The sequence below is a fragment of the Callithrix jacchus genome, chromosome 18, assembly GCF_049354715.1.
Source record: "Callithrix jacchus isolate 240 chromosome 18, calJac240_pri, whole genome shotgun sequence".
Taxonomy (NCBI): Eukaryota; Metazoa; Chordata; class Mammalia; order Primates; family Cebidae; genus Callithrix; species Callithrix jacchus.
Window position 1 is genome coordinate 1,612,964 of NC_133519.1, and position 13,956 is coordinate 1,626,919.

A 13,956-nucleotide genomic window follows, 5' to 3' on the forward strand; every position below is an offset into this window, starting at 1 on the left:
AACCACATACAAACCGAAATAAATAAAAAAGCTAACCTGAGCCGAGCATGGCCTGTGCTCGCTTCGGCAGCACGTACACTAAAATTGGGACACTACATAGAAGCCCGAAAAGGCCTCAGCACAAGAATGAAATGCTACGCAGTGTTTTGTTTTCTATTTATTCACTTAGTTTTGCCGTTGTAACTGTTTTGTACAAATCAAATACAGATAGATTTTAGGTTCAAAAAATAAACAGAAAGTTGTCTGTTTCAGGTGGTGTTGACATATTCAACCACAGTTACTTGAAAGGCATTGGCAGAACGGCCGCTGGAACCCACTATGCAGTTGTGGCAATAAGCTGAGATCACAGTGTTTCACTCCAGCCTGGGTGACAGGAGAAAAGCAGTACGTCATACAGAAAGGTGGAGTAAGTGTTGGAGCCACCTGGCACCTCGTTTGTTCAGATTGATCACACCAATTTGTCTGATTAATGTGATTTTCATCTTCCACTTTTTTTTTAAATGAAGTGCATTTTCACCAAGATGCCCAGGGTGAACTGGAACTCGTGACCTCAGGTAAACCGCCCATTTCGACCTCCCAAATGGTTAGGATAGCTGGTGTTACTCACAGCGCTGGGCAACATCTCTCCATTCTCTTTTGTTAACATGAAACTCGGCCTGCCACGTACAGTGGCTCACAGGAACCTGTCATTAAGGTGCTGTGAAGAACAGCGCAAAAAAATTTTGAGGGTGCGTGTTGGAGACCCGCCCGACCGATATGGAAAATCTCCATCTTCAGAACGAAAACAAAACTTGGGTTAGGCTCGGCGCATCACACCTGTAATCCCAAGACAGTGGAATGTCGAGCCGGGTGGACAGGGAGATCACAGATTCGAGACGGGCCTCGACTGACACAGTGCTACCCACTTGCTATAAACCACATAAAAACCAAAATAAATAAAAAAGCTGAGCCGGGCACGGCATGTGCTTGCTTCAGCAGCACGTACACGAAATTTTTTGCATTGGTCTTCGAAGCGCCTAAATGACAGATTCCTGTGAGCTACGGTACCTGGCAGGCCGAGGTTCATGCTAGCGCTGTGGCCTTTTCGGGCTTCTATGTAGAGTCCCAATTTCAGTGTATGTGCTCCCGAAGCGAGCACATGCCCTGTCCAGCCTACCTTTTTTCTCTCGGTTTCTATGTTGTTTATAGCAAGCGGGTAGCGCTGTGTCCGTCAAGGCCAGTCTCGAAATTGTGATCTCACTGTCCGCCTGGCTCGACATTTTACTGTCACAGGATTACAGGTGTGATGCGCCAAGCCTAACCCAAGTTTTGTTTCCGTTCTGAAGACGGAAATTTCCCATGTTGGTCAGGATGGTCTCGAACACACATCCTCAAATTTTTTTTGCGTTGGACTCCGAAGCGCCTAAATGACAGGTGTCTGTGAGCCACCATACCTGGCAGGCTGAGTTTCATGCTAGCACTGAGGCCTTTTCAGGCTTCTAAATAGAGTCTCAATTTCAGAGTACCTGCTGCCGAAGCAAGCACATGCCGTGTTCGGCCCAGCTCACCTATTTCTTTCAGTTTTTATGTTGTTTATAGCAAGTGGGTAGCGCTGTGTCGGTCGAGGCCAGTCTCGAATTTGTGATCTCACTGTTCACCCAGCTTGACATTCCACTGTCACAAAATTACAGGTGTGATGCGCCGAGCCTAACCCAAGTTTTGTTTCCGTTCTGAAGATGGAAATTTCCTATGTTGATTGGGCGGGTCTCGAACACTCATCCTCGAAAGTTTTCTGCGTTTGTTTTCGAAGCGCCTAAATGACAGTTTACTGTGAGCCACTGTATATGGCAGTCCGAGTTTCTTGCTACCACTGAGGACTTTTCGGGCTTCTATGTTGAGTCCCAATTTCACAGTACATGCTGCTGAAGCGAGAACATTCCATGACCGGCTCAGTTTTTTTATTTCTTTTAGTTTTTATTTTTTTTATAGCAAGCGGGTAGCACTGTGTCGGTCGAGGCCGGTCTCGAATTTGTTATTTCACGGTCCTCCCGGCTCGACATTCCACTGTTACAGGATTACAGGTGTGATGAGCCAAGCCTAACCGAAGTTTTCTTTCTCTTCTAAGACAGAAATTTCCCATGTTGGTCAGGTGGGTCTCGAACACGCATCCTCGAAATTTTTTGCGTTGGTCTTCGAAGCGCCTAAATGACAAATTCCTCTAAGCCACCGTACCTGGCAGACCGAGTTTCATGTGAGCGCTGTGGCCTTTTTGGGCCTCTATTTAGAGTCCCAATTTCAGTGTACATGCTGCCGAAGGGAGCACATGCCATGCCCGGCCAGCTTTTCTATTTCTCTTGGTTTTTATGTTGTTTATAGCAAGCAGGTAATGCTGTGATGGTCGAGGCCAGTCTCGAATTTGTGATCTCACTGTCCACCCGGCTCCACATTCCACGGTCACGGGATTACAGGTTTGAGGGGCCAATCCTAACCGATGTTTTCTTTCCTTTCTGAAGACGGAAATTTCCCATGTTGGTCGGGCGGGTCTCGAACACGTATCCTCAAAATGTTTTTTTACATTGGTCTACGAAGCTCCTAAATGACATGTACCTGTGAGCCACCATACCTGGCAGACCGAGTTTAACGCTAGCGCTGATCCCTTTTCAAGCTTCTATGTAGAGTTCTAATTTCAGTGTACGTGCTGCCGAAGCGAGCACATGCTGTGCCCGGCTCAGCTTTCTTATTTCTTTCAGTTTTTATGTTGTTTATAGCAAGCGGGTAGCGCTGTGGCGGTCAAGGCCAGTCTCGAATTTGTGATCTCACTGTTTACCTGGCTCGACATACCACTGTCACGGGATTACAGGTTTGAGGCGCCGAACCTAACCCAAGTTTTGTTTCCATTCTGAAGACGGAAATTTCCCATGTTAGTGGGGCGGGTCTGGAACACGCATCCACGAAATTATATTTTGCATTGGTCTTCCAAGCGCTTAATGACAGGTTCCTGTGAGCCACCATACTTGACAGGCCGATTTTTGCTAGTGCTGAGGCCTTCTTGGGCTTCTATGTAGAGTCCCAATATCAGTGTACGTGCTGCAGAAGCGAGCACATGTTGTTCCCGGCTCAGCTTTTTTATTTCATTCGGTTTTTATGTGGTTTATAGCAAGCAAATAGCGCTGTGTCGGTCGAGACCAGTCTCGAGTTTGTGATGTCACTTTCCGCCCTGCTCGACATTCCACTGTCACAAAATTACAGGTGTGAGGCGCCGAGCCTCACCCAAGTTTTTTTTTGTTCTGAAAACAGAAATTCCCCATGTGGGCTGGGCGGGTCTAAACACGCATCCTCGAAATTTTTTGTGCGTTGGTCTTCGAAGCGCCTAAATGACAGGTTTCTCTGAGCCACGATACCTGGCAGGCCGAGTTTCATGCTAGTGCTGAGGCCTTTTCGGGCTGTTATGTAGATTACCAATTTCAGTGTCTGTGCTGCCAAAGCGATCACATGATGTGCCCGGCTCAGCTTTTCCATTTCTCTTGGTTTTTATGTTGTTTATAGCAAGCGGGTAATGCTGTGATGGTTGAGGCCAGTCTCGAATTTGTGATCCCATTGTCCGCCCAGCTCGACATTCCCATTTCACAAGATTACAGGTGTGTGGCGCCGAGCCTCACCCACGTTTTGTTCTCGTTCCGAAGATGGAAATTTCTCATGTGGGTCAGGCGGGTCTTGAACACGCATCCTCGAAATATTTTGTGCATTCGTCTTTGAAGCGCCTAAATGACAGGTTCCTCTGAGCCAACATACCTTGCAGGCTGAGTTTCATGCTGGCGCTGAGGCCTTTTTTGGGTTTCTATGTAGAGTCCCAATTTCAGTGTACATGCTGCTGAACCGAGCACATGCCGTGCCTGGCTCAGCTTCTATATTTCTTTCGGTTTTTATGTTGTATATAGCAATCGAATAGTGCTGTGTTTGTCGAGGCCAGTCTTGAATTTCTGATCTCACTGTTTGCCCGGCTTGACATTCAACGTTCAAGGGATTACAGGTGTGAGGCACCGAGCCTAACCCATGTTTTGTTTCCGTTCTCAAGACGGAAATTTTTCATGTTTGTCAGGTGGCCCATGAACACGCATCTTCGAAATTTTCTTTTGGTTGGTCTTCGAAGCACCAAAAGGACAGGTTCCTGTGATCCACCGCACCTGGCAGGCCGAGTTTCATTTTATCGCTTAGGCCTTTTCGTGCTTCTATGTAGAGTCTCAATTTCAGTGTACGAGCTGCCAAAGCGAGCACATGTCATGCCCGGCTCAGCTTTCTTATTACTTTTGGTTTTAATGTTGCTTATACCAAGCGGGTAGCGTTGTGTCAATAGAAACCAGTCTCGAATTTGTGATCTCACTGTCTGCCCGGCTCGACATTCCACTGTCAGGGGATTACAGGTGTGATGTGCCGAGCCTAACCCAAGTTTGGTTTCCGTTCTAAAGACGAAAATGTCCCATATTGGTCGAGCAAGTCTCAAACATGCATGTTCAAAATTTTCTTTGTGTTGGTTTTCGAAGCACCTAAATGACAGGTTCCTGTGAGCCACCGCACCTGGCAGGCCGAGTTTCATGCTAGAGCTGAGTCCATTTCGGGCTTCTATGTAAAGTCCCAATTTCAGTGTACGTGCTGCTGAAGCCAGCACATACCGTGCCTGGCTCAGTTTTTTTATTTCTTTCGGTTTTTATGTTGTTTATAGCAAGTGGGTAGTGCTGTGTCGGTCGAAGCCAGTCTCAAATTTGTGATCTCACGGTCCGCCTGGCTCAATATTCCACTGTCACAAAATTACAGGTGTGATGCGCCAAGCCTAACCCAAGTTTTGTTTTTGTTCTGAAGACAGAAATTTCCCATCTTGGTCGTTCAGGTCCTGACAAGGCATCCTCGAAATTTTCTTTGCGTTGGTCTTCAAAGCGCCTAATTGACAGTTTCCTGTGAGCCACTGTACCTGGCAGTCCGAGTTTCATGCGAGCGCTGAGGCCTTTTTGGACTTCTATGTAGACTCTTAATTTCAGTGTATGTGCTGCCGAAGCGAGAACATACCGTGACCGGCTCAGCTTTTTTATTTATTTCAGTTTTTATGTTGTTTATAGCAAGTGGGTAGCGCTGTGTCGTTGGAGGCCAGTCTCAAAATTTTGATTTCACAGTTTGCCCGGCTCGAAATTCCACTGTCACGGGATTACTGGTGTGATGCGCCGAGCCTAAACCAAGTTTTGTTTCCCTTCTGAAGACGGAAATTTCCCATGTTGGTCGGGCGGGTCTCGAACACACATCCTCGAAATTTTCTTTGTGCTGGTCTTCGAAGCACCTAAAGGGCAGGTTCCTGTGAGCCATCGTATCTGGCACACGGAGCTTCATGCTATAGCTGAGGCCTTTCGGGCTTCCATGTGGAGTCCCAACTTTAGTGTAGGTGCTGCCGAAGCGAGCACATGCCGTGCCCGGCTCAGGTTTTTTATTTCTTTCGGTTTTTATGTTGTTTATAGCAAGTGGGTAGTGCTGTGACGGTCGAGGCCAGTCTCGAATTTGTGATCTCCCTGTCCGCCCAGCTCGATATTCCAGTGTCACGGGATTACAGGTGTGATGAGCCGAGCCTAACCGAAGTTTTTTTTCCGTTCTATAGACGAAAATTTCCCATGTTGGTCAGGCGGGTCTTGAACACACATCCTCGAATTTTTTTTGCGTTGGTCTTCGAAGCACCTAAATGACAGGTTCCTGTGAGCCACCATACCTTGCAGGCCGAGTTTCATGCTAGCGCTGAGGTTTTCTTGGGCTGCTATGTAGAGACCCAATTTCAGTGTACGTTCTGCCAAAGCGAGCACATATTGTGCTGGGCTGAGCTTTTTTATTTGTTTCGGTTTCTATGTTGTTTATAGCAAGCGGGTACCACTGCTTTTATCGAGGCAATTATCCATTCTGAAGACAGAAATTTCCCATGTTTGATGGGCGGATCTTTAACACGCATCCTCGAAATTTTTTTTGTTTGTCTTCTAAGCGCCTAAATGACAATGTCCTGTAAGCCATCGTTCCTGGCAGGCCGAGTTTAATGTTAGCGCTGAGGCCTCTTCGGGCTTCTATGTAGAGTCCCAATTTCAGTGTAGGTTCTGCTGAAGCAAGCATATGCCATGCCCGGCTCAATTTTAATTTTTTTCGGTTTTTATGTTGTTTATAGCAAGCGGGTAGCGCTGTGTCGGTCGAGGCCAGTCTTGAATTTGTGATCTCACTGTTCGCCTGGCTCAACCTTCCACTGTCACAGGATTACAGATGTGATGCGCCGAGCCTAACCCAAGTTTCATTACCGTTCTGAAGACGGAAGTTTCCCATTTTGGTCAGGCGGGGCTCGAATAGACATCCTCGAAATATTCTTTGCGTTGGTGTTCAAAGTGCCTAAATGACAGGTGTGTGTGAGTCACCATACCTGGCAGGCCGAGTTTCATGCTAGCAGTGAGGCCTTATCAGGCTTCGATGTATAGTCCCAATTTCAGTGTACATGCTGCCGAAGTGAGTGCATGCCATGCCCGGCTCAGCTTTTCTATTTCTTTCGGTTTTTATGTTGTTAATAGAAAGCGGGTAGCGCTCTGTTGGTCGAGGCCAGTCTCGAATTTGTGATCTCACTGCCTGCATGCCTCGACATTCCACTGTCATGGGATTACAGGTGTGATGTGCCGAGCCTAACCCAAGTTTTGTTTTTCTCCTGAGGACGGAACTTTTCCATGTTCGTCGGGTGGGTCTCGAGCACGGATCCTGAAATTTTCTTTGCGTTTTTCTTCGAAGCGCCTAAATGAGAGGTTCCTGTGAGCCATCGTACCTGGAAGGCTGAGTTTCATGCTAGTGGTGAGGCCTTTTCGGGCTTCTATGTAGAGTCCCAAATGTAGGGTACATGCTGCCGATCGAGCACATGTTGTGCCCAGCTCAGCTTTTTTATTTCTTTCGGTTTTAATGTTGTTTATAGCAAGCGTGTAGCGCTGTGTCGGTCAAGGCGAGTCTCCATTTTGAAGACGAAAATTTCCCATGTTGGTCGGGCGAGTCTCAAACACTCATACTCGAAATTTTTTTGCGTTGATCTTCAAAGTGCCTAAATGACAGGTTCCTGTGAGCCATCGTTCCTGGCAGGCCAAGATTTATGTTAGCACTGAGGCCTCTTAGGGCTTCTATGTAAAGTCCAAATTGCAGTGTACATGCTGCCAAAGTGAGCAGATGCCATGTTCGGCTCAGCTTCTTTATTTTATTCGGTTTTTCTGTTGTTTATAGCAAGCAGGTAGTGCTGTGTCGGTCGAGGCCAGTCTTGAATTTGTGATCTCACTGTCAGACTGGCTCCACATTCCACTGTCACGAAATTACAGGTGTAATGCGCCGAGCCTAACCCAAGTTTTGTTTCCGTTCTGGAGACGGAAATTTCCCATGTGTGTCGGACAGGTCTTGAACACGCATTCTCGAAATTTTCTTTGCATTGGTCTTTGAAGCGCCTAAATGACAGGTTTCTGGGAGCCACCGTACCTGGCAGGCTAAGATTCATGCTAGCGGTGAGGCCTTTTCGGGCTTCTATGTAGAGTCCCAATTTTTGTGTACGTGCTGCTGAAGTGAGCACATGCCGTGCCCGGCTCAGCTTTCCTATTTGTTTCGATATCTCTGTTGTTTATAGCAAGCGGGTAGTGCTGTGTCTGTCGAGGCAAGTCTCCATTCTGAAGACGGAAATTTTCCATGTTTGTCAAGGCGGGTCTGGAACACGCATCCTCGAAATTTTTTGGGGGTTGGTCTTCAAAGCGCCTAAATGACCGTTTCCTGTGAGCCACCATTCCTGGCAGGCCGAGTTTCATGCTAGTGCTGAGGCATTTTCAAACTCCTATATAAAGTCCTAATTTCAGTGTACGTGCTGCTGAAGCAAGCACATTCTGTGCCCGGCTCAACTTTTTTATTTCTTTCGGTTTTTATGTTGTTTATAGCAAGCAGGTAGCACTGTGTCGGTCGAGGCCAGTCTCGAATTTGTGATCTCACTGTATGCCCGGCTCAATATTCCACTGTCACGGGATTACAGGTGTGATGCGCCGAGCCTAACCCAAGTTCTGTTTTTGTTCTGAAGATGGAAATTTCCCATTTTGGTCAAGCGGGGCTCGAATAGGCATCCTCGAAATATTCTTTGCGTTGGTCTTCGAGGCGCCTACATGACATGTTTCTGTGAGCCTTCGTACCTGGCAGGCCGAGTTTCATGCTAGCAGGGAGGCCTTATCGGGCTTCTATGTAGAGTCCCAATTCCAGTGTACATGCTGCCAAAGCGAGCTTATGCCATGCCCGGCTCAGCTTTTCTATTTCTTTCGGTTTTTTTGTTGTTAATAGCAAGCGGGTAGCACTGTGTCGGTCGAGGCCAGTCTCGAATTTGTGATCTCACCGTCCTCCCGGCTCCACATTCCACTTTCACGAAATTACAGGTGTGATGCGCCGAGTCTCACCCAAGTGTCATTTCAGTTCTGAAGACGGAAATTTCCCATGTTGGTCGGGTGAATCTCAAACACGCATCCTGCAATGTTTTCTGCGTTGGTCTTCAAAGCGCCTAAATGTCAGATTCCTGTGAGCCACTGTACATGGCTGGCCGAGTTTTATGCTACCGCTGAGGCGTTTTTGGGCTTCTATGTTTAGTCTCATTTTCAGTGTACCCTCTGCCGAAGTGAGCACATGTCATGCCCAGCTCAGCTCCTTTATTACTTTCGGTTTTAATGTTGTTTATAGCAAGCAGGTTGCGTTGTCTCAGTCGAGAACAGTCTCGAATTTGTGATCTCACTGTCCACCCCGCTCGACATTCCACTGTCACGGGATTACAGGTGTGATGCGCCGAGGCTAACCCAAGTTTGGTTTCCGTTCTGAAGACGAAAATGTCCCATGTTTGTCGGGCAGGTCTCAAACACGCATCCTCGAAATTTTCTTTGTGTTGTTCTTTGAAGTGCCTTTATGACAGGTTCCTGTCAGGCACCGTAACTGTCAGGCAGAGTTTCATGCTAGTGCTGAGGTTTTATCGGGCTTCTATGTAGAGTCTTAATTTCACTGTATGTGCTGCCAAAGCGAGAACATGTCATGACCGGCTCAGCTTTTTTATTTCTTTTGGTTTTAATGTTTTGTATAGCAAGCGGGTAGCGCTGTGTGGGTTGAGGCCAGTCTCGAGTTTGTGATTTTGCAGTCCACTCGGCTCGACATTCCACTGTCATGGGATTACAGGTGTGATGCACCGAGCCTAACCCAAGTTAGGCAGGCCGAGTTTCATGCTAGCGCTGTGGCCTTTTCGGGCTTCTATGTAAAGTCCCACTTTCAGTGTATGTGCTGCCGAAGTGAGCACATGCTGTGCCCGGCTCAGCTTTTCTATTTCTTTTGGTTTTTATGTTGTTTATAACGAGCGGGTAGCCCTGTGTCGGCCGAGGCCAGTCTCAAATTTGTGATCTCACTGTCGGCCCGGCTCGACATTCCACTTTCACGGGATTACAGTTGTGACACGCACAGCCTAACCCAAGTTTCGTTTCCATTCTGAAGACAAAATTTCCCATGTTGGTTGGGCGGGTCTCGAACATGCATCCTCAAAATTTTTTGTGTCGGTCTTCGAAGCGCCTAAATGACAGTTTCCTGTGAGCCATTGTACCTGGCAGGCCGAGTTTCATGCTAGCGCTGAGGCCTTTTTGGGCTTCTATGTAGAGTCCCAATTTCAGTTTATGTGCTGCCGAAGGGAGCACATGCCATGCCCGGCTCAGCTTTTATGCTTTTTTAGGTTTTTATGTTGTTTATAGCAATCGGGTCATGCTGTGTCGAAGGAGGCCAGTCACAAATTTGTAATCTCACTGTCTGCCCAGCTCGACATTCCACTGACACGAGATTACAGGTGTGATGTGGCGAGCCTAACCCAAGTTTTGAGCCTGTTCTGAAGACGGAAATTCCCCACGTTGGTTGGGCGTGTCTCCAACATGCATTTTCGAAATATTCCTTGCATTGGTCTTCGAAGCACCTAAATGACAGATTCCTGTGAGCCATCGTATGTGGCAGGCCGAGTTTCATGTGACTGCTGAGGCCTTTTCAAGCTTCTATGTAGAGTCCTTTTTTCAGTGCCTGGTTCAGGTTTTTATTTCTTTCAGTTTGATGTTGTTTGTAGCAAGCGGGTAGCACTGTTTCAGTCGAGCCAGTCTCGAATTTGTGATCTCACTGTCTGCCCGCGTCGACATTCAACTGTCACGAAATTACAGGTGTGATGCGCCGAGCCTAACCCAAGTTTGGTTTCCATACTGAAGACAAAAATGTTCCATGTTGGTCGGGCAGGTCTCGAACATGCATCCTCGAAATATTCTTTGCATTGGTCTTTGAAGCACCTTAATGACAGGTTCCTGTGAGCCACTGTAACTGGCAGGCCAAGTATCATGCTAGTGCTGAGGTTTTTTCAGGCTTCTATGTAGAGTCCCAATTTCACTGTACCTGCTGCTGAAGCGAGAACATGCCATGATCGGCTCAGCTTTTTTATTTCTTTCAGTTTTTATGTAGTTTATAGCAAGCGGGTATCGCTGTGTCAGTCGAGGCCAGTCTCGAATTTGTGATCTTACTGTCCACCTGGCTGGACATTCCACTGTCACGGGATTACAGCTGTGATGCGCCTAGGCTAACCCAAGTTTTGTGTCCATTCTAAAGACGGAAATTTCCCATGTTGGTCGGGCGAACCTCGAACACACATCCTCGAAATTTTCTTTGCGTTGGTCTTCGAAGCACCTAAATGACTGTTTCCTGTGAGCCACCATACGTGGCAGGTCGAGTTTCATGCAACCACTGAGGCCTGTTTAAACTTCTATGTAGAGTCCTTATTTCAGTTCCTGGCTCAAGTTTTTATTTCTTTCGGTTTTGATGTTGTTTGTAGCAAGCGGGTGGCACTGTTTTGGTCGAGGCCAGTCTCGAATTTGTGATCTCACTGTCCGCCCAGCTCGACATTCCACTGTCACGGAATTACAGGTGTGATGCGCTGAGCCTAACCCAAGTTTTGTTTCCGTTTTGAAGATGGAAATTTTCCATGTCGGTCAAGCGGGTCTCGAACACGCATCCTCAAAACTTTCTTTGCGTTGGTCTTCGAAGCGCCTAAGTGACAGGTTCCTGTGAGGCAACGTACCTGGCAGGCCTAGTTTCATACTAGCACTGAGGCCTTTCGGGCTTCTATGTAGAGTCCCAATTTCAGTGTATGTGCTGCCGAATCGAGCACATGCCGTGCCCGGCCCAGCTTTTCTCTTTCTTTCGGTTTTTATGTTGTTTATAGCAAGCAGGTATCACTGTGTCAGTCGAGGCCAGTCTCGAATTTGTGATCTTACTGTCCACCTGGCTGGACATTCCACTGTCATGGGATTACAGGTGTGATGTGCCGAGCCTATCCCAAGTTTTGTTTTCGTTCTGAAGATGGAAATTTTTCATGTTGGTCAGGCAGGTCTCGAACACGCATCCTCGAAAGTTTTCTGCGTTGGTCTTCAAAGCGCCTAAATGACAGGTTCATCTGAGCCACCATACATGACAGGCCGACTTTTATGCTAGTGCTGAGGCCTTTTCAGGCTTCTATGTGGAGTCCCAATTTCAGTGTACGTGCTGCCGAAGCGAGCAGATGTCCTGCCCGGCTCAGCTTCTTTATTTCTTTCGGTTTTAATGTTGTTTATAGCAAGCAGGTTGTGCTGTCGGTCGAGGCCAGTCTCGAATTTGTGATCCACCCTTCTCGACATTCCACTGTCACGGGATTACAGGTGTGATGCGGCGAGCCTAACCCAAGTTTGGTTTCCGTTCTGAAGACGAAAATGTCCCATGTTGGTCGGGCAAGTCTCGAACATGCATCCTCGAAATATTCTTTGCTTTGGTCTTTGAAGCGCCTTAATGACAGGTTCCTGTGAGCCACTGTACCTGGCAGGCCGTGTTTCATGCTATCACTGAGGCCTTTTCGGGCCTCTATGTAGAGTCACACTTCCACTGTACGTGCTGCGAAAGTGAGAACATGCTGTGCCCGGCTCAGCTTATTTATTTCTTTCGGTTTTTATGTTGTTTATAGCAAGCGGGTATCACTGTGTCAGTGGAGGCCAGTCTCCAATTTGTGATCTCACTGTCCGCCCGGTTTGACATTCCACTGTCACGAAATTACAGGTGTGATGCGCCGAGCCTACCCCAAGTTTTGTTTTCGTTCGGAAGACGGAAATTTCCCATGGCTGTTGGCTGGGTCTCAAACACGCATCCTCGAAATTTTGTTTCTGTTGGTCTTCGAAGCATCTAAATGACAGGTTTCTGTGAGCCACCCAACCTGGCAGGCCGAGTTTCATGCTAGCGCTGAGGAATTTTTGGGCTTCTATGTAGAGTCCCAGTTTCAGTGTGCGTGCTGCTGAAGCAAGCACATGCTGTGCCCGGCCCAGCTTTTCTCTTTCTTTCGGTTTTTATGTTATTTATAGCAAGCTGGTTGCGCTGTGTCCGTCGAGGCTAGTCTCGAATTTGTGATCTCATGGTCGTCCCGGCTCGACATCCCACTGTCAGGAAATTACACGTGTGATGAGCTGACCCTAACCGAATATTTGTTTCTGTTCTGAAGACGGAAATTTCCCATGTTGGTCGGGCAGGTCTCCAACACGCATCCTTGAAATTTCTTTTGTGTTGGTCTTCGAAACGCCTAAATAACAGGTTCCTGTGAGCCACTGTACCTGGCAGGCCAAGTTTCATGCTAGCTTTAAGGCCTTTTCGAACTTCTATGTAGAGTCCCAATTTCAGTGTACATGCTATTGAAGCAAGCACATGCCATGCCCAGCTCAGCTTTTTTATTTCTTTCGGTTTTTATGTGGTTTATAGCAAGCGAGAGTGCTGTGTGGGTCGTGGGCAGTCGCGAATTTGTGATCTCACTGTCTGCCTGGCTGGATATTTCACTGTCGCGGGATTACAGTTGTGATGCACCAAGCCTAACAAACCTTTTGTTTTTCTTCTGAAGACGGAAATATTTATATCAGTCTGGCGGGTCTCGAGCACACATCCTCAAAATTTTCTTTGCGTTGGTCTTTGAAGCACCTAAATGACAGGTTCCCGTGAGCCATCGTAGCTGGCAGGCCGAGTTTCATGCTCCCGCTGAGGCCTTTTCAGGCTTTTATGAAAAGTCCCAATTTAAGTGTACGTGCTGCCAAAATGAGCACATGCCGTGCCCAGCTAAGCTTTTTTAATTTTTTTGGTTCTTATGTTGTTTATAGCAAGCGGGTAGCACTGTGTCGGTGGAGGCCAGTCTCGAATTTGTGATCTCACTGTCCACCCGGTTCAACATTCCAGTGTCACGAAATTACAGGTGTGATGCGCCGAGCTTACCCCAAGTTTGGTTTCCGTTCTGAAGATGGAAATTTTCCATGTCAGTCAACCGGGTCTCGAACACGCATCCTGGAAATTTTTCTTGCGTTGTTCTTCGAAGCGCCTAAATGACAGGTTTCTGTGAGCCACCGAACCTGGCAGGCCGAGTTTCATGCTAGTGCTGAGGAATTTTTGGGCTTCTATATAGAGTCCCAGTTTCAGTGTGCATGCTGCCGAAGCAAGCACATGCCATGCCCGGCCCAGCTTTTCTATTTCTTTCGGTGTTTATGTTGTTTATAGCAAGCGGGTAGCACTGTGTCAGTCAAGGCCAGTCTCGAATTTGTGATCTCACGGTCCTCCCGGCTCGACTTTCCACTGCCACGAAATTACACGTGTGATACACCAAGCCTAACCGAATATTTCTTTCCATTCTGAAGACAAAAATTTCCCATGTTTGTTGGGTGGGTCTCTAACACGCATCCTCCAAATTTTTATTGCATTGGTCTTCGAAGCGCCTAAATGACAGGTTTCTGTCATCCACCGTACCTGGCAGGCCGAGCTCATGCCAGCACTGAGGCCTCTTTGGGCTTCTATGTAGAGTTCCAATTTCAGTGTTCGTGCTGCTGAAGGGAGCACATGCTGTGCCCGGCCCAGCTTTTCTAT